A 24,558-nucleotide genomic window follows, 5' to 3' on the forward strand; every position below is an offset into this window, starting at 1 on the left:
TCGGAGAAAAACTTTTTGACTCCCTCCTCACACCTCAGCAGTTGGTCTGAAAGCGCAATAATAATAGCTAACCTTAACGACACAAAACGATGCCAATCTGAAACGTCACAAAAAGCTCTGTGGTAAGGTCTTAGTATTCGAGTTGTCTCATCTGAGTTTGGATAATTTGTGATTTCTGATGAGTTTGGATAATTTATCTGAGTTTGAATAACAAGGATCATTTCCCTGCATGTGGGACAATAAAGATTTTTATTATTGATTAATGACAGAATAAGACGTTTAAAATTGTCTTCATGGTGCTCTTCAGGCAGGACAATTCACCATATAATTCACAACGTTTTTGGAGTTGACCTACTCACGCCAGATTTTGGTTTGTTCATGTTAAAAATCTCAGTATAATTAAAAAATAGTAGGTCATTGTGTAGTGGCACCCTTGCCTAATATCAAATTCTACCCTTCTGGCTTTCTGATCAATAACTGTTGTAGCTGTACTTAATGGTGCGTGCCAACAGGCTACACAATGAGACGAAGAAGGACTACAGATAGCACCACTCTCCAAACTATGAATAGTGCAATTGAAGCAACATTGAGGTCATTCATTTCCTGATAGATAACAATCCCTCGAGAGAAGCAACAAAAACACCACCAATGAAATTGCTGTTAACCACATTATCTAGCACAGTGAAATCACATTGAAGTGATTTTTTATGCCCTAGCCAGGCTTAGTTGCAATGAAGAGAGCTGAAAACCTGCAAGTCTTGTACAAGTAAGTTTGAAGGGAATTCTAACAGGGATTTGTCTGACATTGTACAAGGCGATTTTGTTTAAATTTGAGAACCTTAAATAATTCCCATACACTTGTGGCCATAATGACTTGGACACTACACTGTCACCAAAGAGTAGCCCAAGTTTGTTCATGCTGTATCGTGAATTGCGACTCGTGACATCATCTTGCTGAAACCATCCTCGGTTGATTTCATCTTCTGTAAGGTGCCCAGGAAACTCATGGATTATGTTGATGTAACGTTCTGACTTTACTGTTTCTGAGAAGAAAATTGGCCCAACAACTCTTTGCCGACTTACACCACACCAAGCACCAATTTTTGCGGAATGCAATGGCCTTTCATGCATTGCAGGTTGTTCACAAAGCCATAAACGAGTGTTTTGTGAATTTACATGCCAAGAAAGATTAAATCATGCTTCATCTGTAAAAAACACAACATCCAAAACATTGTCTTGTTCTCTTACCATCTTCTGGAGCCACTCACAGTAGGCTACACATTTCTCTTTATCTGGCTCCAGTAACTGATGCACTGCATGAATTTTGTAGGGATAAAGTTTGAGTGTCTTGCCCACCTTCCTTGCACTGGAATATGGACAGTGAGGTTGTTGTGCTCAACGTCTCAAAATTTCTTCAGGCTTGCTTCCACTCTTTCCCGCACTTCATCCACTTTCTCCGGTGTAACAACACTTGGCTGGCGTATGTGCTTTTAACTTTCACGCAGGCTATTTCTCTGAACTGCTTCACCGGTTTCTATATCAATGACTTTGAAGGTTTCGTATGACCACGTTTAAATGCGATTTGACATTCCCTGAAGGATGCATTCTTGATGTAATGTTGGACGAAAAACACACGTTCTTCCACAGTGAGTGCCTTGGCGCGACCGAGTGAAAACCGCTAAACGTCACTGCCGGATACTCGATAACTCTCAGGATCATGCTACGTATTTCTGTAGCATTAGGCTATGTTTACACAAAATATTAGGTTCCTAACAGATATAATTTTTAGTGTATGGAATTATTTTGGGTTCTCGAATAAATAAAAAATCAACCTGTATTTTGAATATCGTACCTCACAGGTTTCTTTCTGACGTCACCGTAACGTCGAGCTGGGATCATTAAAAAGCCACATGCTTCTCCCACCCCGATAAAATAAATGAAGAATGTCAGGAATTCCAGTCTTATTTAAATCAAAACTGATATGATCTTCCACTAATTTTTTTATCCTACAATTTGCATACAGGGTGATGTTGCCTGATCATTATAAGCCTGATGTTGGCTTAACAGTTAAGGTGGCTGGCTTAAGATATTAGGGTCCAGAATTTCAGCCCATGTCATGCCGTTAAATAACACCAGGTTGGTTGACTCAGTGTGTCATCCTTCTGAGGTCCGTAAAACGAGTACCAGGTTACCAGGACGAATGAGCCATTCAAGTATCCTACGTTGGAGTTGCGACCCGTTCAGTCAGGATTGTGCCCCCCAGCCAATGGAAAACTGCTTCGGCAGCCCAATGTGTCTGAAAACGGGAAAGGATGTGCTTCTTCTTCCGCTTCAACTTCTTCTTCACTCATTATGCTAGGATATAAATGTTCCAAACTCTACGCAACCAGACCATTCTGAAGTACACTTGCAAATCTCAATGAATGAAACTTAATCGAAAGTAACCAAAGTTTACAATAAACTTTATCAAATGTTCTGGTAGATGAACATGTTGATTCGTCCTTCATTACACCAGGGTAATTGAACACTTGGATAATTTTCACATCTTCATCAACATCACAGATCACATGTTTTACTCCTTAGTCTAACATTATTAGGTTGCTGCTGAAATGTGATATCACATGTTGTGATATCTACATACACACATGATATCACATGTTGCTCAGCCAACCAGAGACTGATAGGATAACTCAGTGAAGTAATGTGCAGGCATTAATCGCCTTGTCTCGTTTCAATTGCAGTACGAAAGAGATCTAGCAATAAAATGTTGTCCTGGTACTGCAGGTTTCAGGTTAACCAATCTAGAGCATGCTGTCCTTTAGACCTATCCAATAAACTGCTTCCACAGAATCGACATTCTGTATAAATCAATACACATGATGATGATGGTGATGATAATGATGATGATGTCCTTCGGTGACGGTAATAATGTGAATGTTAAAATATATATATATACAGTCACGTGAAAAAGTAAGTACACCCCATGTAAAGTTTTGACTTTTTCAACGTATTTCAACATACAGCTATTTGATCTTCATTTCAACAATATTGAGAGATAAAGGTGATATAATACAACAAATATCATGAAACATTTACATTTTGTAGTCCATTGTATAATTTAAATAAACATAAATGCAAGTTTCGCATGTGGAAAAAGTAAGTACACCCCTACATTTATCACTACTTCAAATACCTAAAATTAGAATCAGGTGCACCAGCTCAGGTGCAAATGATTCGAACATCGTTAGAGGGGATCTTGGAGGAATCTGTCTTATTTAAACCTCAGACATTTAGTTTGGTTTGCTCTTTGTTGTTGAAGTGTGCAGCGTCACCATGCCAAGATCAAAAGAGCTCTCTGTGGCCTTCGGAAAGAAGGTTGTAGATGCCTACGACTCTGGGAAGGGATTTTAAAAGATCTCCAACCAATTTGAAATCAATCATTCGACTGTCCGGAAGATCATCTACAAGTGGAGAAGATTCCAAACAACTGCCAACCTGTTCAGGCCAGGCCGCCCCAGCAAGTTCAGCCCGAGAGCAGACCGCAAGATGCTGAAAGAAGTCTCTAAGAACCCCAGAATGTCATCACGGGACCTACAGGTAGCTCTTGCCACTGTTGATGTCAAAGTGCACGAGTCTACAATTAGAGAGAGGCTGCACAAATTTGATCTGCATGGGAGGTGTGCCAGGAGGAAACCTTTGCTGTCCAGAAAGAACATCAGGGCAAGACTAAAGTTTGCCAATGAACACCTAGGCAAAGACCAGCACTTCTGGAACAATGTGCTCTGGACAGATGAGTCAAAGGTAGAGCTATTTGGCCCCAGTACCAGAAGACATGTTTGGCAAAAACCAAAGGCAGCATTTGACCACAAGAACCTGATACCAACTGTAAAGCATGGTGGTGGAAATATTATGGTTTGGGGCAGCTTTGCTGCATCAGGGCCTGGGCAGCTCACCGTCATAGAATCCACTATGAATTCTTCATTGTACCAGAGGGTGCTTGAGGATAATGTGAGGCCATCTGTCGGAAAGTTGAAGCTCAACCGAAGGTGGACCTTGCAACATGACAATGACCCTAAACATACCAGTAAATCCACCAATGAATGGCTGAAAAGAAAGAAATGGAGGGTTCTGGAATGGCCAAGTCAAAGCCCGGATCTAAATGCAATCGTGATGTTGTGGGGGGATTTGAAACGAGCTGTGCATGCAAGAAACCCCTCAAACATCGCACAGCTGAAAGAATTCTGCATGGAGGAGTGGGCAAAAATTTCTCCCAGTCGATGTCAGAGACTGGTAGACAGTTATAACTATAATATACTTGAGGTTGTTTCTGCCAAACGGGGCAATACCACCTATTCGAGCCAAGGGTGTACTTACTTTTTCCCAATGCGAAATTTGCATTTATGTTTATTTAAATTATACAATGGACTACAAAATGTAAATGTTTCATGATATTTGTTTTATTATATTGTGGCGGACACGAAAGCACTGACGTGGTGACATCACCCCGCACACCGAGTGGGGGTGGGCCACGCCCGGGAGAGAGGCGTGGCCTCATGGATATACACGGGGCGTGCAGCCCTGAGAGTTCAGTGTTACAGTGAGCTCTTGAATAAAGACTCTTACAAATTACCGCGTTGTCCGCTTCCTCCTTGTTTACAAACAGCGCGTGTAACACCGCGCTTTACTGGTGACCCTCGACGTTGGATCTGCCATAGCGATCCTTCCAAACACGACGCCATTGCCATGGCCAACAACGCGATGTCGATTAAACTTCCCGAATTTTGGGAGGCCCAGGCCGAAGTTTGGTTCGTCCAAGCCGAAGCCCAGTTTCAGCTTCGGCGCCTCACCCACGACGACACGCGCTACTGCCACGTCGTCGCCTCCCTCGGGCCCGGCACGGCCGCTCGAGTTGTGTCCGTCCTTCGCCACCCACCGGACGGCCACAAGTACGAGGCACTCAAGCGGCTGCTCCTAGCCATGTTCGGCCTCACGGAGGACGCATGGGCCGACCGCCTCCTGGATCTCCCCGAGCTCGGCGACACGCGCCCGTCGGTCCGAATGGACCATATGCTGTCACTGTTGGGCGATGAAGCCCCTGGTTCTCTATTCCGGGCGCTTTTCCGTCGCCAACTTCCAGCACAGGTACGCCTCGCGTTGGCCGGGACCGTGCTAACGGAACCCAGAGCATTGGCCGCCGCGGCGGACAGGTACTTCGCGGCTTCGGACACGCGGGCGAGAGTCGGTGCGGCCGTCACGGACCTCGAGGCTGATGCTGCTGATGATGCTGATCCACAGCATCAGCTTACACAGCATACGCAGCATGCTGATACGCACCTCGTGGCCGCCGCCACGCCCCGCCCACCGCCGAGGCGAAAACCGCCACCGCGGGGAACACCGCCAACTCCGCCGGCCTGGCGGAGCCAGCCGCACTCCTCCAGCTCCACCACCTGGTGCTGGTTCCACGCCAAGTTCGGCCACAAGGCTCGACAGTGTCATCCGCCATGCTCCTTCAACAGGTCGGGAAACGCCCGGGCCGGCGCTCGATAGTGGCAATGAGCGCCGGCCGTTCGAACAGCCTGCTGTTCATCACGGACACCTTATCCGGGCGCCGTTACCTGTGCGACACAGGAGCGCAGGTGAGTGTCGTTCCTGCCGGTACGTCGGACAAGCACGCCGCGGGTGGGGGCCCCGCGCTGCTTGCCGCAAACGGGACGCCCATCCGTACGTACGGAAAACGCTGCCTCTCTCTGCGGTTCGGAGGGCAGGTTTTCCGATGGTCGTTCGTCACCGCCGACGTGCCCATGGCATTGCTTGGCGCGGCCTTCCTGTGCGCAAATGGGCTCCTGGTCGACGTAAAGCACAGACGTCTTGTCCAGGCCGAGACGTTCAGCTCGCTCGCTTGTGCGCTGCCCAGCTCGTCGAGCAGCCCACTGAGCGGCTCACCGAGCGGCTTGCCAAGCGGCTTGCTGAACGGTTCGGTTCCGGCCACGTTGATCTGTACGCTTCCGGCAGCGGACAAATTCACCCGCCACCTCGCCGGCTTCCCGGCCCTCACGCGGCCCACCTTCTCGGCAGGGGCCATCAAGCATGGGGTGGCCCATCACATCCCTACCATATGGCCACCGGTCTACGCCCGGGCACGCCGCCTCGAGCCGACAAAGCTGGCGGTAGCAAAAGCGGAGTTCGCTACCCTGGAGCGACTCGGCATCGTTCGGCGCTCGGAGAGTGCTTGGGCGTCGCCGCTGCACATCGTGCCGAAGCCCGGCGGGGGATGGCGACCGTGCGGGGACTATCGCCGTCTCAATGACGCCACCACCCCCGACCGCTACCCTGTCCCCCACATTCAGGACTTTTCCGCCCGTTTGGCGGGCATGTCCTTCTTCTCGAAGGTGGACCTCATACGCGGTTACCATCAGGTCCCCGTCAGGCCGGAGGACGTCCCGAAGACGGCGGTCATCACACCGTTCGGACTCTTCGAATTCCTGCGGATGCCCTTCGGTCTGAAGAATGCGGCTCAGGCGTTCCAGCGGCTGATGGACAGTGTCCTGCGCGACTTGGATTTTGTATACGTCTACCTGGACGATATCCTCGTCGCCAGCGCGTCCCGCGAAGAGCACCTACACCACCTCTGCACGCTCTTCGAACGCCTGGGCCAGCATGGCCTGATTGTGAACACCGCAAAGTGCCGGTTCGGCGTCGCCGAACTCGATTTTCTGGGGCACCGCGTCACCAGGCACGGAGCCGTCCCCCTGCCGGCCAAGGTGGAGGCGGTGAAGGGGTTTCCGCACCCCCGCACGATCAGGGGGCTGCAGGAGTTCCTGGGCATGGTGAACTTTTACCATTGGTTCCTGCCCCGTATCGCCCAGCTCCTGCGCCCCCTGCACGAAGCTCTCCTAGGTAAGCCGGGCAAAGGCGACGTCACCTGGACCGAGCAGATGGACGCGGCGTTCACGGGCGTGAAGCTCGCCTTGGCTAACGCCACCATGCTCGCGCACCCGGCGCCCGATGCGCCGATCGCCCTCACCACCGACACCTCACACTACGCGGTGGGCGCGGTGCACGAGCAATGGGTGCGTGGAGCTTGGCAACCGCTGGCGTTCTTTAGCCGGCAGCTTCGCCCGCCCGAACGCCGTTACAGTACCTTCGACCCCAAGTTGCTCGGGCTTTACTTGGCGGTCAGGCACTTCCGCCATCTGCTCGAGGGCCGTGCATTCACGGCCTTCGTCGACCACAAGCCGCTGGTCTTCGCGATGGGCAAGGTCACCGAGCCGTGGTCGGCCCGGCAGCAGCGTCACCTCTCGGCCGTGTCCGAGTACACGACGGACATCCGGCACGTCGCGGGGAAGGCCAACCCGGTGGCGGATTGCCTTTCCCGGGCCGTCGCCCACGCAGTCCACCTCGGCATCGACTATGCCCGGATGGCAGCGGACCAGGCCGCTGACCCCAACGTCCAGGCCTTGCGGACCGCCGTCACGGGCCTCCGCGTCACCGAGGTGCCGTTCGACGGCGCAGGCGCGGCCCTCTTGTGCGACGTCTCCCTCGGGCGGCCTCGCCCCATCGTGCCCGCGGGCTGGCAGCGCCAGGTGTTTGACGCCATCCACGGCCTGTCCTACCCAGGCGCGAGGGCCTCCCAAAGGTTGATCGCCGACAAATTTGTCTGGCATGGCCTCCGGAAGGCCGTCCCCGGCTGGGCCAGGACGTGCCTCGCGTGCCAGCGCGCCAAGGTGCACCGGCACACCCAGGCCCCGTTGGCCCCGTTTACGGTGCCGGAACGCCGGTTTGACCACGTCCACGTGGACCTGGTGGGACCTCTGCCCCCCCCGCGGGGTTTCACCCACGTCCTCACCATGGTGGACCGCACCACCCGGTGGCCGGAGGCCGTGCCCTTGGCGTCGACGATGGCGGCGGACGTCGCACAGGCTTTCATCACCACCTGGGTCGCCCGGTTCGGCGCCCCCTCAGACATCTCGTCCGACCGTGGCCCCCAGTTCACCTCGGAGCTCTGGGGGGCGGTCGCGCAGGGGCTCGGGGTCCGGCTGCACCGAACCATGGCCTACCACCCCCAGGCTAACGGCCTGTGTGAGCGATTTCACCGCTCATTGAAGGCCGCGCTCCGGGCCACCCTCCGCGACGGCGGCTGGGTCGACAGGCTCCCCTGGGTCCTGCTGGGCCTCCGGACGGCGCCCAAGGAGGACCTGCACGCATCCGCGGCGGAGTTGGTCTTCGGGCAACCGCTGCGGGTGCCGGGCGAGTTCCTCCCCGACTCCACGGCACCATGGTCCGCGGCACAGCAGCGCTCCGCTCTGCAGGAGACCGCCCAGAGGTTCGCCCCGGTGCCAAAGGCACGCCACGGGTACCCACCGACGCACGTCGCCCCGGAGCTTCGCACGGCGGAGTACGTCTTCGTCCGCCACGATGCCCACCGGACACCACTGCGGCCCCCGTACGACGGGCCTTTCCGCGTGCTGGAGACCGGGGTGAAGCACTTCACCCTGGACATCGGCGGTACTCCTGACCGCGTTTCTGTGGACCGCTTCAAGCCAGCCCACCTCGACGTGGACCATCCACCGCCAGTGGCCCGACCCCCACGTCGGGGCCGCCCCCCTGCGGGCAGACCCCCGGCACCGCCCAGCCCCGCCGCCACGCCGCCCCCCGGTCCTGCACCCATCCCAGGGGCAGCCGGAGGCATCCCAGATGGCATCCCTGCATCCCAGACGCCGCCAGTCGCCAGGGGGCGCTTCGGCCGGGTCATCTGTTTGCCCCGCACACTGGCCCTTCAGGTGCGCGGGGATTCTGGGGGGGCGCGTGTGGCGGACACGAAAGCACTGACGTGGTGACATCACCCCGCACACCTAGTGGGGGTGGGCCACGCCCGGGAGAGAGGCGTGGCCTCACGATATACACAGGGCGCGCAGCCCTGAGAGTTCAGTGTTACAGTGAGCTCTTGAATAAAGACTCTTACAAATTACCGCGTTGTCCGCTTCCTCCTTGTTTACAAACAGCGCGCGTAACACCGCGCTTTAATATCACCTTTATCTATCAATATTGTTGAAATGAAGATCAAATAGCTGTATGTTGAAATATGTTGAAAAAGTCAAAACTTTACACGGGGTGTACTTACTTATTCACGTGACTGTATACAGTGCCTTGTGAAAGTATTCAGACCCCTCGGTCTTTTTCACATTTTGTTGTGTTACAGCCGTAACTTAAAATGGATAAAATTGAGATTTCTTTTGCCACTAATCTCCACATAATACCCCATAATGTCAAGGTGGATTTCTTTTTAATATAAATTTTTACAAAATAATTTAAAAAGAAAAAAAGAAATATCTAATTTACATAAGTATTCAACCCCCTGAATCAATACTTTGTATAAACGCCTTTGGCAGTGATTACAGCTCTGTGTCTTCTTATGTCTGTATCAGCTTTGCACATGTGGATTTGGGGAGTTTCTCCCATTCTTCCTTGCAGATTTGCTCCAGCTCTGTCAAGTTGGATGGAGAGTGTTGGTGAACAGTAATCTTCAAGACTTTCCACAGATTCTCAATGGGATTTAGGTCTGGGCTTTGGCTGGGCCACTCAAAGATGTTCACGGTCTTGCTCTAAAGCCATTCCAGTGCTGCTTTCACTGCATGATTGGGGTCATTGTCCAGTTGTAACGTAAATCATCGCCGTAGTCTAAGGTCTTTTGCACTCTGAATCAGGTTCTCCTCAAGAATTTGCCTGCATTTTGCTCCATTCATTGTTCCGTCCATCCTTACAAGTCTCCCAGTCCCTGCCGCCGAAAAGCATCAATATAGCATGATGCTGCCACCACCATGCTTAACGATAGATATGGTGTTTGACGGATGATGAGCTGTGCTCGGTTTCCGCCAGATGTTGCACTTTGCATTCAGGCCAAAGAGTTCAATTTTCGTCTCATCAGACCACAGAATATTTGCCTCATGCTCTCTGTTTCTTTCACATACCTTTTTGCAAATTCCAGGTGTGCTGTCACTTGCCTTTTTCTCAGGAGTGGCTTCCGTCCTGCAACTCCCCCATAAAGCCTAGATTTGTGAAGTGCTGCAAAGACTGTTGTTCTTCTGGCAGGATCTCCCATCTCAGTCAAGGACCGCTGTAGTTCTGTTAGATTGGTCATTGGGTTCTTGTTCACCTCCCTGACCAAGGTCCTTCTTGTCCGATTTCTGAGTTTGGTCAGATGGCCAGCTCTAGGAAGAGTCTGGGTCGTTCCATATTCTTTCCATTTTCTAATGATTGAGGTCACTGTACTTTTGGGAACTCTCAACAATCTAGAAATTGCTTCATACCCTTCCCCAGATATATCCCTCCTCACAATTCTATCTGAGTTCTACGGACAGTTCCTTGGACTTCATGGTAGAGTTTCTACACTGACGAGCACTTAAATTCTGGGACCTTGTATAGAAAGGTGTATTTCTTTCTAAATAATAGCCAATCAATTGAATTGGCCACAGGTGGCCTTCAATCAAGCTGTAGAGACATTTCAAGGATGACGAAATGAAATTGGATGCACCTGAGCTCAATTTGGAGCGTCATAGCAAAGGTGTTGAATACTTATTTACGTAAGACATTTCAGCTTTTCATATTTAATTATTATGTAAAAAATGATGCTATCTTACTATAATTCACCAACTGTCCGTCTGTCTATCCGTTCGAAGGTACCGCAAAAACGGCTGAACCGATCGCAACGATATTTTGGGTGGGTAATCCTAGGACCACCTGGAGTAAAATAGGCTATATTGTTTTTCCAATTTTTCCAAGTTTTCCCATTTTCCAGTTTTTCCAAACACGATGGAATAATATTTACCGATATGAACAGTGATGTGGCTTTTGTTGAAATTCTACGTACCAGGAGAGAGTAGATCGACTCCTGACGAACTCTTCCTATATAAACGTGCGGCTCCGAAGTAACACGGCAGAGTGTGCAAAGCGACTGAGAAACAGGTGTAGCGGCCACTTCCGTGTTACAGATTCGGCGCGCACTCTTCACACATAAACGTGCGACTGAGAAAGAGGTGTAGCGGCCGCTTCCGTTTTGCAGAATTCAATCTTTTTTCAAAATGGGCGCCATGTACCGTTTAGATTTTGATGATTTGCATGTGATATGATTCAGTGGATGTTTATATGAATCGTTTAAAATAAAAATAGCCTTCAATTTGTGATATTTTGCCTTTTCATTTGGGCTTGCCAATTGAAGCCCCGCCCATAGGGCGGGTACCATTGCAAGTAAAAAATAATTCCACATTGACATTTATGGGGATATTATGTGTAGATCAGTGACACAAATATCTTAATTTAATCCATTTTAAATTCAGGCTGTAACACAACAAAATATTAAAAAGTCAAGGGGTGTGAATACTTTCTGAAGGCACTGCAGATAGATAAATCGAAAATTTTTCCTCCCTTTCCAAAAAGCAAGACCAATGTGCTCATGTAATGATTAAATAAGCTTGATTTCACATTTCTATTCATTCCTTACATCATCTCAAAATATGTTTTATATAATACATTCATGTCATTATTTTTGAACACAAAATCTCGGCCCATGGAAGAACAAAGTGACAAGGCAACATCCTGATTGCAGGGCATTTAGTGCTGGCAAGATAGCTTTGGCCTTCAAACTGTCCAACCTGGGTTCAAATCTCAGCACAGCTAGCAATAAACTGCCATGTTGGTGTTTTCATGCAGGGAGATTTATTAATGTTATCTCTTTCATTCATTATCCCACTCCTCCCTCCAAGTCTTTAAAACAGCTGTTCACCACCATCTCTTGTCTTCCCCCATCCAAAACCTTGATCTCTTCTACCCCCGTTAATTCACCCAAGATCCACTTTTTTTTTTTGGAAATCCCGACTTCTTTCTTTCCTGGAAGTTCTAGCAGTGTCCATGTGTTTTATACCTTCACCCCCCCACCCCCACCCACCGCCACAGCCCTCGCCCTCCCACGGATCTTCCGTTGTCCCTGATCTCTGCTGTTGTACTTGTGTGCTTCCCTCTCTCTCCCCATCTTGTCTCCCGCTCCCTTTATTATATGTTTTGTGTGTCCGTTTGTCATTTTTGTGATTGATGTTAGCTCTTTCACGAGCCTCGGTCTTGTAGGGTGCCCCAACACTTTGCCCCCCCCCCCCTGCCCAGCTCTACTGGGTCGCCACTGTACAATGGCGGGCATATAGCGGGAAGGATCATTCATTTGACATCTCAAATACCAAATTTCATAATGATCTAATGAGCCTTTCTTGTTCTGTTGCAGATTTTGTGAAGTGATGTCGTGGTCGGGTGATTCCGAGAAGAAAAGGTAGATATGCCGCATCATGGCTATCGCGTTCCGAGTCGCCATGGATCAGACGCCGGGAACCATATCCCGATCCTGGGTTGCCAAGTACCTGAACAGGTCTGAGGACTTCGTCAAACGCAATTGGAACCGTGATCCCTTCGATTGCAAGATGGACAGCCGGCCCGAACAGACAGCACAATGTTTGTTTCAGGAAAGCAGGGATATCATCATTGAGTCGCTTGCCAAGGAGAAGAAAAGCATTCGAGGGCTCCAAAAGGAGATTGAACGGGTTCGAGGGAAGAAGAAGAGCTTATCAAGTATCCACAGGTTCCTTCAGTCCATTGGCGCAAAGGCTTTTCACCAAATTCCAACACCGAAGCTGACGGAGAAGAACGTCGAGCATCGAATGTGGTTCTGTGAGTTTTTGAGCGAGTGGACCTCTGATGATTTTCTTTTCCTGACCCCTTCTCATGAATTTTTCATTTATGAGGCTCGACGTCCCAACTTCCAGAACGACAGAATTTGGGCTCTTCACAATGATGACATTCCACAAGAACTCAAGATTAGAGAGAAATCGAAGACAGCACGGTGCGTTGGCGTCTTCTTGATGTTTACAGCGAAAAGGCTGATGTGGGTCATCAAAGAGCAAGGGCAATCATGGGACGGCAAATACCTCCGAGACGTTGTGCTGACCCCACCATGTTATTCCGTTCTTACGGAACCCAGAAAATGTCCTCAGCATCAAGGAGACCACGTTTCTGCACGACCGAGCCCCGTGCATGAGCGCACTGGCGACCCAGAATCTTCTGAAGGCGAACAAGGTCGATTTTTTCAGAAACGATGAGTGGCCGGGAGCATCGCCTGACCTCAACGCCTGTGAACATTTGGGGGCGATACTCAAGGACAGAGTTGAACAACGCCTCCAGAACACCATGGAAGAGCTTCTCACTGCTTTGACTAACGTCCTCGAAGAAATGGAGTTCGATCGTGACTTGTTTGTGTCTCTCTTGGAATCCTACCCCGCGCGTTTGGAGGCAGTTCGGTCGGCACACCAAATATTGAAGCAAAGCTTTGAAACTGTGCACGAGTTGTCGAATAATAAAGCTTTTTACCCCTATTCATGGTTTCTCCCTAACTCTCCTACGTTGGGCTGGGCAGGGGGGGGGGGGGGGGGGCTAAGGTATTGGGACACTCTGTATCCCCAAAAAAATTAAAATGTATGCGCTCTCCGTCAGGAGGATGTTGAGCCAGAGGACCCGTCCGTCAGCACTGGTTGTTGGTGGATGTTAAAGATTCCACGGTGTCCTTTGCGAAGAATAGGCGAGCTATCGCCTGCACAATGAACACATTCCAAATTGCTCTAATTAATGCAGGGAAGACAATGGAAAACCACCCAGTATAACACTTGCTAAGAAACTGCTTAGACAGCACTGATGCTCCGAAACAGCAGAATATGAAATGAGAGTGGGGTACCGTTGAACATAAGCAAGGGAATGAACGAGGAGGAGGGGGAGAGAGAGAAAGAGGGAAGAATAAAGAGAAAAGAATGATAGAAATGCTGCATTCTACCTAAAAATAATTCCTTAACCTTTCCACCATACACTTCATGTGACGCCAGGGTTCATCATCTCACCCATGTCCCAGTCTTGCACCCAAATGCAAATGCTTCCAGACAGGTAACCCCTCCTTTTAATATATGACCGCTCGACGTGCAGCCTGAGATATACCCCCTTCCCTTTATTGCACCGAACAGAAAGTGCCAAGGATGAAATGCAGCGTTCCACTCTTTTTTTTTTTAGTCAATTTCAAAAAGCAGATTCCGGAGAAAGACTTTGAGATAAAGTACAGTCCCACATGTCAGGACATTAAACTGATTCCAACTCCGGTGCAGCGACTCGCGTCTCCTTGGCTCGGATATCACGGAGTCCCCCGACGGTGGCGTCCAAACTCGTGGCCGGTTCCGTCTCATAGATTCAGAATTCCCCATCCATGGTAAAAACAGCACGGTGTCGGTGGTGCTGTGCCGCGTCAGCGAAGGTTTAGCGAGTCAAGAGCTGTGTGAGGCCTGGCCTCTTCCCATATTCGCCTTGAGCAGCTGTAAGTTCCTAAATCAGCAGACATGTTAATAATGTATGCTTCAGCTGGATTCCAAGAGAAATTGCTTATAAGTTAGTAATATCGAGATCATTAGAATCTGGTGATATATCGATTAACCTGTCCGACACAGGAATGTCATCAAATAGGAATGTGCTTTTAGGATACAGTTGTATGTCTGTATCACATATTTTACAATATATTTGTAAAAGATATTGTTTTTATTTATTTATATTGTTTACTTTACTTTTTTTTTCTTTTTCTTTTTTTTTGTATGCAGAGTCGAGGCTCGTGAAAGAGCTAACATTTATCAAACAAACAAATCAAACAAACAAGCAAACAAAGTATATAAAAAGGGGAGCGGTCGACAACATGGGGAGAGAAGGGGAGGAAGCACACAAACACAACATTTGAGAGCAGGGACATCGGGAGATGTTTTTGGAGGGAGAGGGCCTGGGGGGAGGCAGGATAGGTATAAAACGCATGGACACCAAGGACTTCCAGGAAAGAAGACAAAAGTCAGCTCAAAAAAGTGGATTTGGGGTGAAATTAGCGGGGGTAGAAAAGATCAAGGTTTTGGATTGGGGAAGATAAGAGATGGTGGTGAACAGCCGTTTTAAAGACCTGGAGGGAGGAGTGGGATTGAAGAGAGTGAGGGAGTTTGTTCCAGAGGTGGGAGAAAAGAGGAATGAAGGAGTGAAGGTGAGCAGAGAGTCTTGATTATGGCAGTTTAACCAAAAGAGGGTTGCAGGCAGATCTTGTGCGACCTGCAGGAATATTTGGGGGACAGAGCCCAGAGAGAGCTGGGGGAGCAAGGCCGGAGAGGAGTCGGTAGAAGACGGAAAGACCACCAACCTGCCTGCGGTGATTAAGTGAAAGGCCCTCGGAGATAGCGTCATCGCGGGAGATTCCAATGATTCTGAACGCTTTGGTTTCAACAGCGTGAAGACGGGCTAGGTGTGAGGCAGGAGCACCAGCCCAGAGGGGAGAGCAGTACTCCATTGAGCTGCGGATGAAAGCCTTGTATGTGGTGAGGAGCTCAGGTATGCCAAGGAAGGACTTCGCACGATGGAGGATGCCCAGTCGGCGACTGGCTTTGGAGGCCAGCTTGGAAATGTGGTTTTCCCAGGAAAGATCATGGCAGATAGTGAGACCCAAAAGCTTGAGTGACAGAACTTCTTGGAGAGGATTATTCAGAAAGTAGATGGGAGGGTTGTCCAGTCGGTCTTTTCGGAGAGACATCGTAAGAGTATGAGATTTGTCAGGATTGAAAGACATGTTCCACTTGTTTGCCCAGTCTGTGATTTTGTCCAGGTCTGCAGAGAGTGAGGAGGCTGCAGACTGCCGATCTGAGGGATGAGGAATGGAGCGGCAGAGAGTGGAGTCATCAGCAAAGAGATAGAGTGGATTTTCAAGAGAGTCAGAGAGATCATTGATGAAGACCAGAAAAAGCACAGGGCCCAGAACACTGCCTTGGGGAACTCCAGCCTGAACAGGAAGAGAAGATGAGAGAAACCCATTCAGGGCCACACGTTGACTATGACTAGAGAGGAAATCCGCCAGCCATGCGTGGAGATTTCCATGGATACCAAAGGAGGAGAGTTTGGTGGGCAGAGCGGGGTGCCAGACCGTATCGAAGGCTTTAATTATGATGAAAGCGGGGTTGTATCAAAGCGGGGTTGTATCAAAGCGGGATTGTATCAAAGGGAGGTTGTATCAAAGCGGGGTTGTATCAAAGCGGGGTTGTATCAAAGCGGGGTTGTATCAAAGCGGGGTTGTATCAAAGCGGGGTTGTATCAAAGCGGGGTTGTATCAAAGCATGTCCAATTAAAGCGTGCCCAATGAAAGCGGGGTTGTATGAAAGTGGAGAGGCGGAGGAAACCGGTCATCACTGCCAGCAGTTATAAAGTGGCAATTCTAGTTATTTTTCATTTTACAGGAGTGAGGGTTATGATTACGGAAGAGCAAGGTAGAAACGACAGCGAGCCAAACATCAAATGAATGATTGAACATGAAAAGATGAAACGGAGGAAAGTAAGTAAAATGGCTGGGTTAAGAAATGGGGCAATAAAGATCATGGGACAGAATTGGGGATGACAAGAGATGGCAGTGCATGCTTGCTTAAAGCCCTGAATGGAAGAATGAGAAAGAACAGCCTCAGGAAGGTGGCTCAGTGGATTGGAAAAGTGAGCAATGAAAGAGTTGATGGGTCCAGTCAGCTTGGATTTTGGAAGTTTAACCAGGAGTGGGTAACTGGAAGAATTGAGTGCATCGTGGAGTAGATAGATAGGGTTGAAAGACAGAGCAGACAGAGCAATATTGGAGAAGATGCGGTACAAAACAGAGACCACTGACCTGCTTGTGATGTGAAAGCAACATGCCTTTTGGCCTCATCACAGGAGATTCCAATAATTCTGAGAGTTTTAGATTCCACAGAATCCAGGAGAGACTATGTGATGCTGGGGCACACATCCATAGTGGAGAACAGGACTCAGCATGACTGCATCCTTTAGGGGTGAAAATATAGAAAGGGGAATGTGCACTCGAGACAGACATGAGCAGCTAAAACCAGGCTTTGGAAGATGGTGAGAGACTTGACCACAGGTAGGCTTGATGTTGGGCTCTGGCTTGTCAAAGGAATGATACACAATGGTGATGAGCTTTGCAGAACTTCCGGTTCCCATCTTTACAATGAATTACATATTGTTTTACAATAAACAATTTAATATTGTTTAAAATACAGACTTGGCATTTAATATGGAATATCTTTTTTTTCTTGACTTGGGTTTACTTTCTGAACTCAGTATATCAATCTGGTGAGTTTCTTTTACACTTTGGTGATTTATTTGTTAAAAAGAACCATGTCACTGATTGTCTGTCACAGCAAGAAGTCAATAACAGGATTATATCACAGGTGGCGTGACAAAATGTACGGACAGGTACATTTGACGATTGGCTTCACAATCGGGTATATAAGGGTTGATGCATTCTGTATTAGTGGAAAACAACTGCTGCACGTTTACAAAAGTTATTGCCGCTTCCTCTGGAGATGGTCTTTCAACTCGACAATGCTGTTTGTCATGGAGTGGTGGCTTTACGAAATTCCGGCATGAAACAGCGTGCTATTGTTCGGCAGTATGGCATCACTCAAGGTCAGGTGTCAAAGATCCTGAAACGAAATGCTCAGAGGGGTGTCCCTACTCCAATACCGAGGCCAGGACATCCCCGCAGAACCACAGGGAGGGATGATCGCCAGCTGCACCGGTTAGTCCGCAATGACCATACCAAGTCAGCTAATCGGCTTAGGGCTGAGTGGCAGCAACTGACAAATGTGCCTGTATCCAGAAGGTGAGTCAACCAACGACTGGTTCAAGCAGGCTATCAGGCCAAGCGTCCCGTGACAAAGCCACGCCTGACCAGACAACACCGCCAGCGCCGATTGCAGTGGGCCAGAGAGCACCGTCAATGGCAGACAGGACAGTGGAATCACGTGATCTTCAGTGACGAGTCTAGATTTCTGGTCTATCGTCAAGATGGCCGTGTCAGAGTGCGCAGACAAGTGCATGAAGCCTACAATGAAGATTGTATAGTGCCAAGAGTCCAAGCTGGAGGTGGTGGGGTGACCATTTGGGCTGCTTTTCATGCAGGTGGCAAAACTGACCTGGTTGTTCTGAATGGAAACCTGAACCAGTTCAAGTACAGGGCCATTCTGGAAGAAACATTGCTTCCATTTGCTCGTGCAGCCTTTCGAGGAAACTTTGTCTTCCAAGATGACAATGCACGGCCTCGTCGTGCTCGCATGATCCAACACTTTCTTTCTGACCGTGGTGTAGAGCATATGGAGTGGCCTGCCATGTCCCCGGATATGAATCCGATAGAGAACTTGTGGGCAGAATTAACGCGTCAAATCGACAACTTGGACCAGCAGCCCACCTCTGTGCATGAATTACAGGAGGCTATTGTCACTGCATGGCAAGCGATTCCTGTCCAAACCTTGGCAAATCTCGTGAACAGCATGCCTCAACGTGTACATGCTCTCCTGAATACTCGTGGGGGTTACACGAAGTACTGAACTGTCATTTTACTGTCCGTAATCCCAGTCGTAATTTAACTTTTGTTTTTGTTAAAAAAAAATTTGGCTAATGTGCAAAATAAAGAGATACTTCTGGAAAACGTACAGAAGTTTAACACAGTACTGTCCGTGAATTGAGTTCCATATCAGTTTACATCACTTTCAAGGATCAATTTATTTGCTTCGAAAGGTCAAATGTGGTTTTTGTTTCTTTTAAAGGTCACATTAACAAAATCTAGAATAATTTCAACATAATTCCAATGAACTTTTGGTTCGAAGTCATCTTGAAAAGTAAGTTCACCCCCACAAAAAAAATATTCCATATGAAATGCCAAGTCTGTATATTGTTTAAAATATATTGTTTTTTATATTGTTTTACATTTTTACAATAAATTACATATTGTTTTACAATAAACAATTTTATATTGTTTAAAATATATTGTTTTTGTTTATATATATATCAAAATTATATTATTTTTTTTATATATATAAATATATATATATATATAAAAATATATATATATATTTTTTTAATTTTGTTTGTATACAAGATCGAGGCTCGTGAAAGAGCTAACATTAATCACACAGAAAGACAAACCGACACATAAAACATATAACATGGGGAGCGGTAGACAAGATGGGGCGAGAGGGGGAGGAACACAAACACAACATCTGAGAGCAGGGACATCGAGAGATCTGTGGGAGGGAGAGGGCTTTTGGGGGAGGGGCGGCATGGGAAGGGGGTGGGGGGGTGGGAGAGGTATAAAACATATGGATACTGCCGGGACTTCCAGGAACGAAGTTGGAATTTAAAAACAAGGTGGATCTGGGGTGAATTAGTGGGGGTCGAAAAGATCAAGGTTTTGGATGGGGAAAGATAAGAGATGGTGGTGAACAGCTGTTTTAAAGACCTGGAGGGAGGAGTGGGATTGAAGGGAGTGTGGGAGTTTGTTCCAGAGGTGGGAGAAAAGAGGAATGAAAGAGTGAAGGTGAGCAGAGAGCCGAGATTTCGGCAGTTTAACCATCAGAGGGTTGCTGGCAGATCTTGTGCGACCTGTAGGAATATTTGGGGGACAAAGCACAGAGAGCTGGGGGAGCAAGGCCGGAGAGGAGTCGGTAGAAGACAGAAAGACCACCTACCTGTCTGCGGTGAGTGAGTGAAAGGCCCTCGGAGATCGCTTCATCACGGGAGAGTCCAATGATTCTGAAAGCTTTGGTTTCAACAGCGTGAAGCCGAGCTAGGTGTGAGGCAGGAGCACCGGCCCATAGGGGGAGAACAGTATTCCATTGAGCTGCGGATGAAAGCCTTGTATGTGGTGAGGAGCTCAGGTGTGCCGAGGAAGGACTTCGCACGACGGAGGATGCCCAGTCGGCGACTGGCTTTGGAGGCCAGCTTGGAAATGTGGTTTTCCCAAGAAAGATCATGGCAGATAGTGAGACCCAAAAGCTTGAGCGACAGAACTTCTTGGAGAGGATTGTTGAGAAAGTGGCTGGGAGGGTTGTCCAGTCGATCTTTTCGGAGAGACATAGTAAGAGTGTGAGATTTGTCAGGATTGAAAGACATGTTCCACTTGTTTGACCAGTCTGTGATTTTGTCCAGGTCTTCAGAGAGTGAGGACGCTGCAGACTGCCGATCTGAGGGAAGAGGAATGGAGCGGCAGAGAGTGGAGTCATCAGCAAAGAGATAGAGAGGATTTTCCAGAGTCGGAGAGATCATTGATAAAGACCAGAAAAAGCACAGGGCCCAGAACACTGCCTTGGGAAACTCCAGCCTGAACAGGAAGGGGAGATGAGAGAAATCCATTCAGGGCCACACGTTGTCTACGACCAGAGAGGAAGTCCGCAAGCCATGCATAGAGATTTCCATGGATACCATCGGAGGAGAGTTTGGTGAGCAGAGCTGGGTGCCAGACCGTATCGAAGGCACGTGATATGTCAACGGCGACGGCTCTGATTTCCTGTTTGGCATTGAGGACCTCCATCCATTGTTGAGACAGCAGAAGCAGCATGTCCAGAGTAGAATGACCAGGTCTGAATCCAAATTGATGATCGGAGATCAAGACATTGGAGAAGAGGAAGGATTTGATATCCGAAGCAATGATGGATTCCATGACTTTGCTGATAATTGGGAGCAGGCTGATTGATCTGTAGTTGCAAGGATCTGTTTTAGCACCTTTTTTGTGTAAAGCGGTAATGTTTGCTGATTTCCAGGATGCTGGCAGATGACCTTGAGCAAAAGAGAGGGTGAAAAGAACAGAGAGAGGGTGAGATAGAGCGGCAGAGCAGGATTTTAGGACCCGTGGGCTGATGCCGTCTGGTCCAGTTGCAGAATCAGAGTCGAGGTTTGACAAAAACTCCTCCACCTTGTCAGGAGAGAAGGACACAGAGTCCAGGAGCAGTTGGGTTCGACTGGGTAAGGTGGGAACAGAGAGAGATGGGTTTGGGACTCAAGATTTTGAGGCAAATACAGGGTTGAGGCATTCGGCTTTGTCACGTGCGGTGTCAACTGTGTAGCCATTTGAGGTAAGGGAGGGGATGGAGGGGGAACAAACACCAGAAACGGATTTGACCAGACGCCACCAGGATTTGGAGGAAGGAGACAGGTTTGAGAGTTCCTTCTTGAGTGCGGAGAGATAGTGCTTCCTGGCACTCCTGAGGGTAGACACACACTTGTTCCGAACTTGGTGGAAGGAACTGAGATTGCCTTCAGTTGGATTAGCCTTCCAAGAGGCAAAGGCAAGTTGTTTCAGGGCAACTGCCTCACCACAAGATTCAGTGTACCATGGACGGGAGGAAGGGTAAGACAACTGAAGACGAGATGGGATAAATCTGTGCATGAGAGAGAGCAGTTTGCTTTGGAAGAATTGATGTCAGAGGCAGTGGAGATGGGAGACCAGTCCAGATGATTGATGGCTGCTTGAAGACTGTGCCAGTCGGCCTGAGTGAAATGCCAGACTCGGCGACGCTGAGGAGGCTCTCTGAGAATGGCCAGAGATGTCCACTTTAACAAGCACATGATCAGAAGAACCGATTGGGGCAGAAGAAGAGCAGCAGACATTAGCAGGGAAGTTTGTCATAACCAAGTCGAGAAGAGAAGATACATATTGTTTTACATTTTTACAATAAATTACATATTGTTTTACAATAAACAATTTTATATTGTTTAAAATATATTGATAATATATTGTTTTTATATTGTTTGTTTTTTATAATGTTTTACATTTTTACAATCAATTAAATATTGTTTTACAATAAACAATTTTATATTGTTTAAAATATATTGTTTTTATATTGTTATATTGTTTTACATTTTTACAATAAATTACATATTGTTTTACAATAAACAATTTTATATTGTTTAAAATATATTGTTTTCATATTGTTTTTGTTTTTTATATTGTTTTACATTTTTACAATAAATTATATATTGTTTTACAATAAACAATTTTATATTGTTTAAAATATATTGTTTTCATATTGTTTTTTAATATTTTTACATTTTTACAATAAATTACATATTGTTTTACAATAAACAATTTTATATTATTTGAAATATATTGTTTTTATATTGTTTTAGTTTTTACTCCCGCCAGGGGGTAATGCATTCGATCACCATAGGAGGGACTCGGTCTATAGAATATTTTATTGGTCATTATGATGCCGTTCTGAACATGGTTCGGTCGCCGTATTGTTTTGAGTGAAAAACACTAATATCCAATTTTCTCCAAAACGCCTGAACAGATCGAGGCCAAACTTTGCAGGCAGAATCGCATACCCATGACAAACAAAGGGGAGAACAGTATTCTTTCACAACAGTAATTGTTGAGAACAGTAATTTTATATTTTTTTTTTTTACAACTTTTTTACAAAACAGTTTTTTATAATGTGATATTTTACAACTTGTGCCCCCACATCAAATGAGTGGGGGCACAAGTTGTAAAAAATAAATAAAAGGTCACGACCACGACTGCATGTGCGCCAGAGGCATGTCTTACTATGGGGCTTTAGCGCATCACCCCGACACCCCCACAGACTTGATGCCAAGTAGTCACGTGTCCAACAGAAGGTATTGCGTTTCGTATGCAGCCTGTGGCTGCTGGTTGCATCATTTTCTGGAAGCATGGCTGTGCCGCTGATGCAGTACCCCTGTTACCAGTAAGTTGATACTCATTTTGCTGACCTTGGAAGGAGGACAGGCTAAGTCAACCCACCTGGTGTTATTTCAATGGCATGACAGGGGCTCAAACTCAAGACCCTAAGATCTTGTCAGCCACCTTAATCATAAAGCCAAAACCAGGCTTACAACATAACAGATGGCACTCTGTCTTGCAAAAGTGAATGGTTTTCATGATATATTTTGTTACAATAAAATATTATTTATTAATTATAAATAGGGTAATATAACTATTCATTCTTCCACTTTTTCTAAGAAACTGCATATTAACATTCATGGGCAGTTGAGTGTGGGAAGTTGAAGGGGAATCATGGTACATATGAGGCCAACCCACTTTCAAAGGTTAGGAGGCGGGGGGTGAGGGGCACCTGTCCCCCACTTCCTACGTCATTGCATGGCCGGGGTGTGGGGGTTGGAGAGAGGGAGAGAGTTGCAACAAGTACCTTTCTTTGCTAAAATGTTGCTGTGACGTTTTCCCCTTTTTTCCAAATTCAATTTTCTTCAGGGCTTGGTGTTATTATTATAATAGGTGGTGAGGTGTTCATTGGTCTGCCAAAGAGGTATAAAAGATTGTGCAGAACACGCTTCACACCACCATTCCACGCATACGTCATGCTGCACACAGCTCACTCATGACGTGTTCATGGCTCACTCACGGCATGCTCACTCAGGGAACGTTCAGGGCACGCTCACAGCACACTCATGACACGCTCACACACAAGATGCTCATGGCTCGCTCACAACACGCTCATGAAACGCTCACACACAACATGCTCATGGCTCGCTCACTCACATGTTCATGACTCACTCACATGTTCATGGCTCACTCACGGCACGCTCATAGCTCACTTACGTCCATCCTTACAAGGCATGCTCACTCACGTGCTCATGGCTCGCTCGCGGAACGCTCACTCAACATGCTCATGGATCACTCTCAGCACACTCACAACACGCTCATGGCTCGCTCACAGCACGCTCATGGCTCGCTCACAACACGCTCATGGCTCACTCACAACACGCTCATGGCTCACTCACAGCACGCTCATGGCTCGCTCACAACACGCTCCCTCGCAGCACGCTCGTGGCTCGCTCACAGCACGCTCAACACGCTCGCTCGCTCGCAGCACGCTCATGGCTCACTCACAACACGCTCATGGCTCACTCACAACACGGTCGCTCGCTCGCAGCACGCTCATGGCTCACTCACAACACGCTCATGGTTCACTCACAACACGCTCGCTCGCAGCACGCTCATGGCTCGCTCGCAGCACGCTCATGGCTCACTCACAACACGCTCATGGCTCACTCACAACACGCTCGCTCGCTCGCAGCATGCTCATGGCTCGCTCGCAGCACGCTCATGGCTCACTCACAACACACTCGTGGCTCGCTCATGGCTCACTCACCACGCTCGCTCGCAGCATGCTCATGGCTCACTCACAGCACGCTCATGGCTCACTCACAACACGCTCGCTCGCAGCACGCTCATGGCTCACTCACAACACGCTCATGGCTCACTCACAACACGCTCATGGCTCACTCACAACACGCTCGCTCTCAGCACGCTCATGGCTCACTCACAACACGCTCGCTCGCTCGCAGCATGCTCACAGCACGCTCATGGCTCACTCACAACACGCTCGCTCGCAGCACGCTCATGGCTCACTCACAACACGCTCGCTCGCAGCACGCTCATGGCTCACTCACAACACGCTCATGGCTCACTCACAGCACGCTCATGGCTCACTCACAACACGCTCGCTCATGGCTCACTCACAACACGCTCGCTCGCTCGCAGCACGCTCACGGCTCACTCACAGCACGCTCACGGCTCACTCACAGCACGCTCACGGCTCAGTCACAGCACGCTCATGGCTCAGTCACAGCACGCTCATGGCTCACTCACAACACGCTCATGGCTCACTC

General features: G+C 48.3%; 1 protein-coding gene across 5 annotated transcripts in view; it reads right to left on the minus strand.

Annotated features, from left to right (window-relative positions):
• GPHN (gephyrin) overlaps positions 1-24,558 on the minus strand; it is a 327,486-nt gene that overhangs the window by 301,266 nt on the left and 1,662 nt on the right. The window lies entirely within an intron of this gene.

This window comes from Myxine glutinosa, chromosome 1, assembly GCF_964187855.1.
Source record: "Myxine glutinosa chromosome 1, kmMyxGlut1.1, whole genome shotgun sequence".
Classification (NCBI taxonomy): Eukaryota; Metazoa; Chordata; class Myxini; order Myxiniformes; family Myxinidae; genus Myxine; species Myxine glutinosa.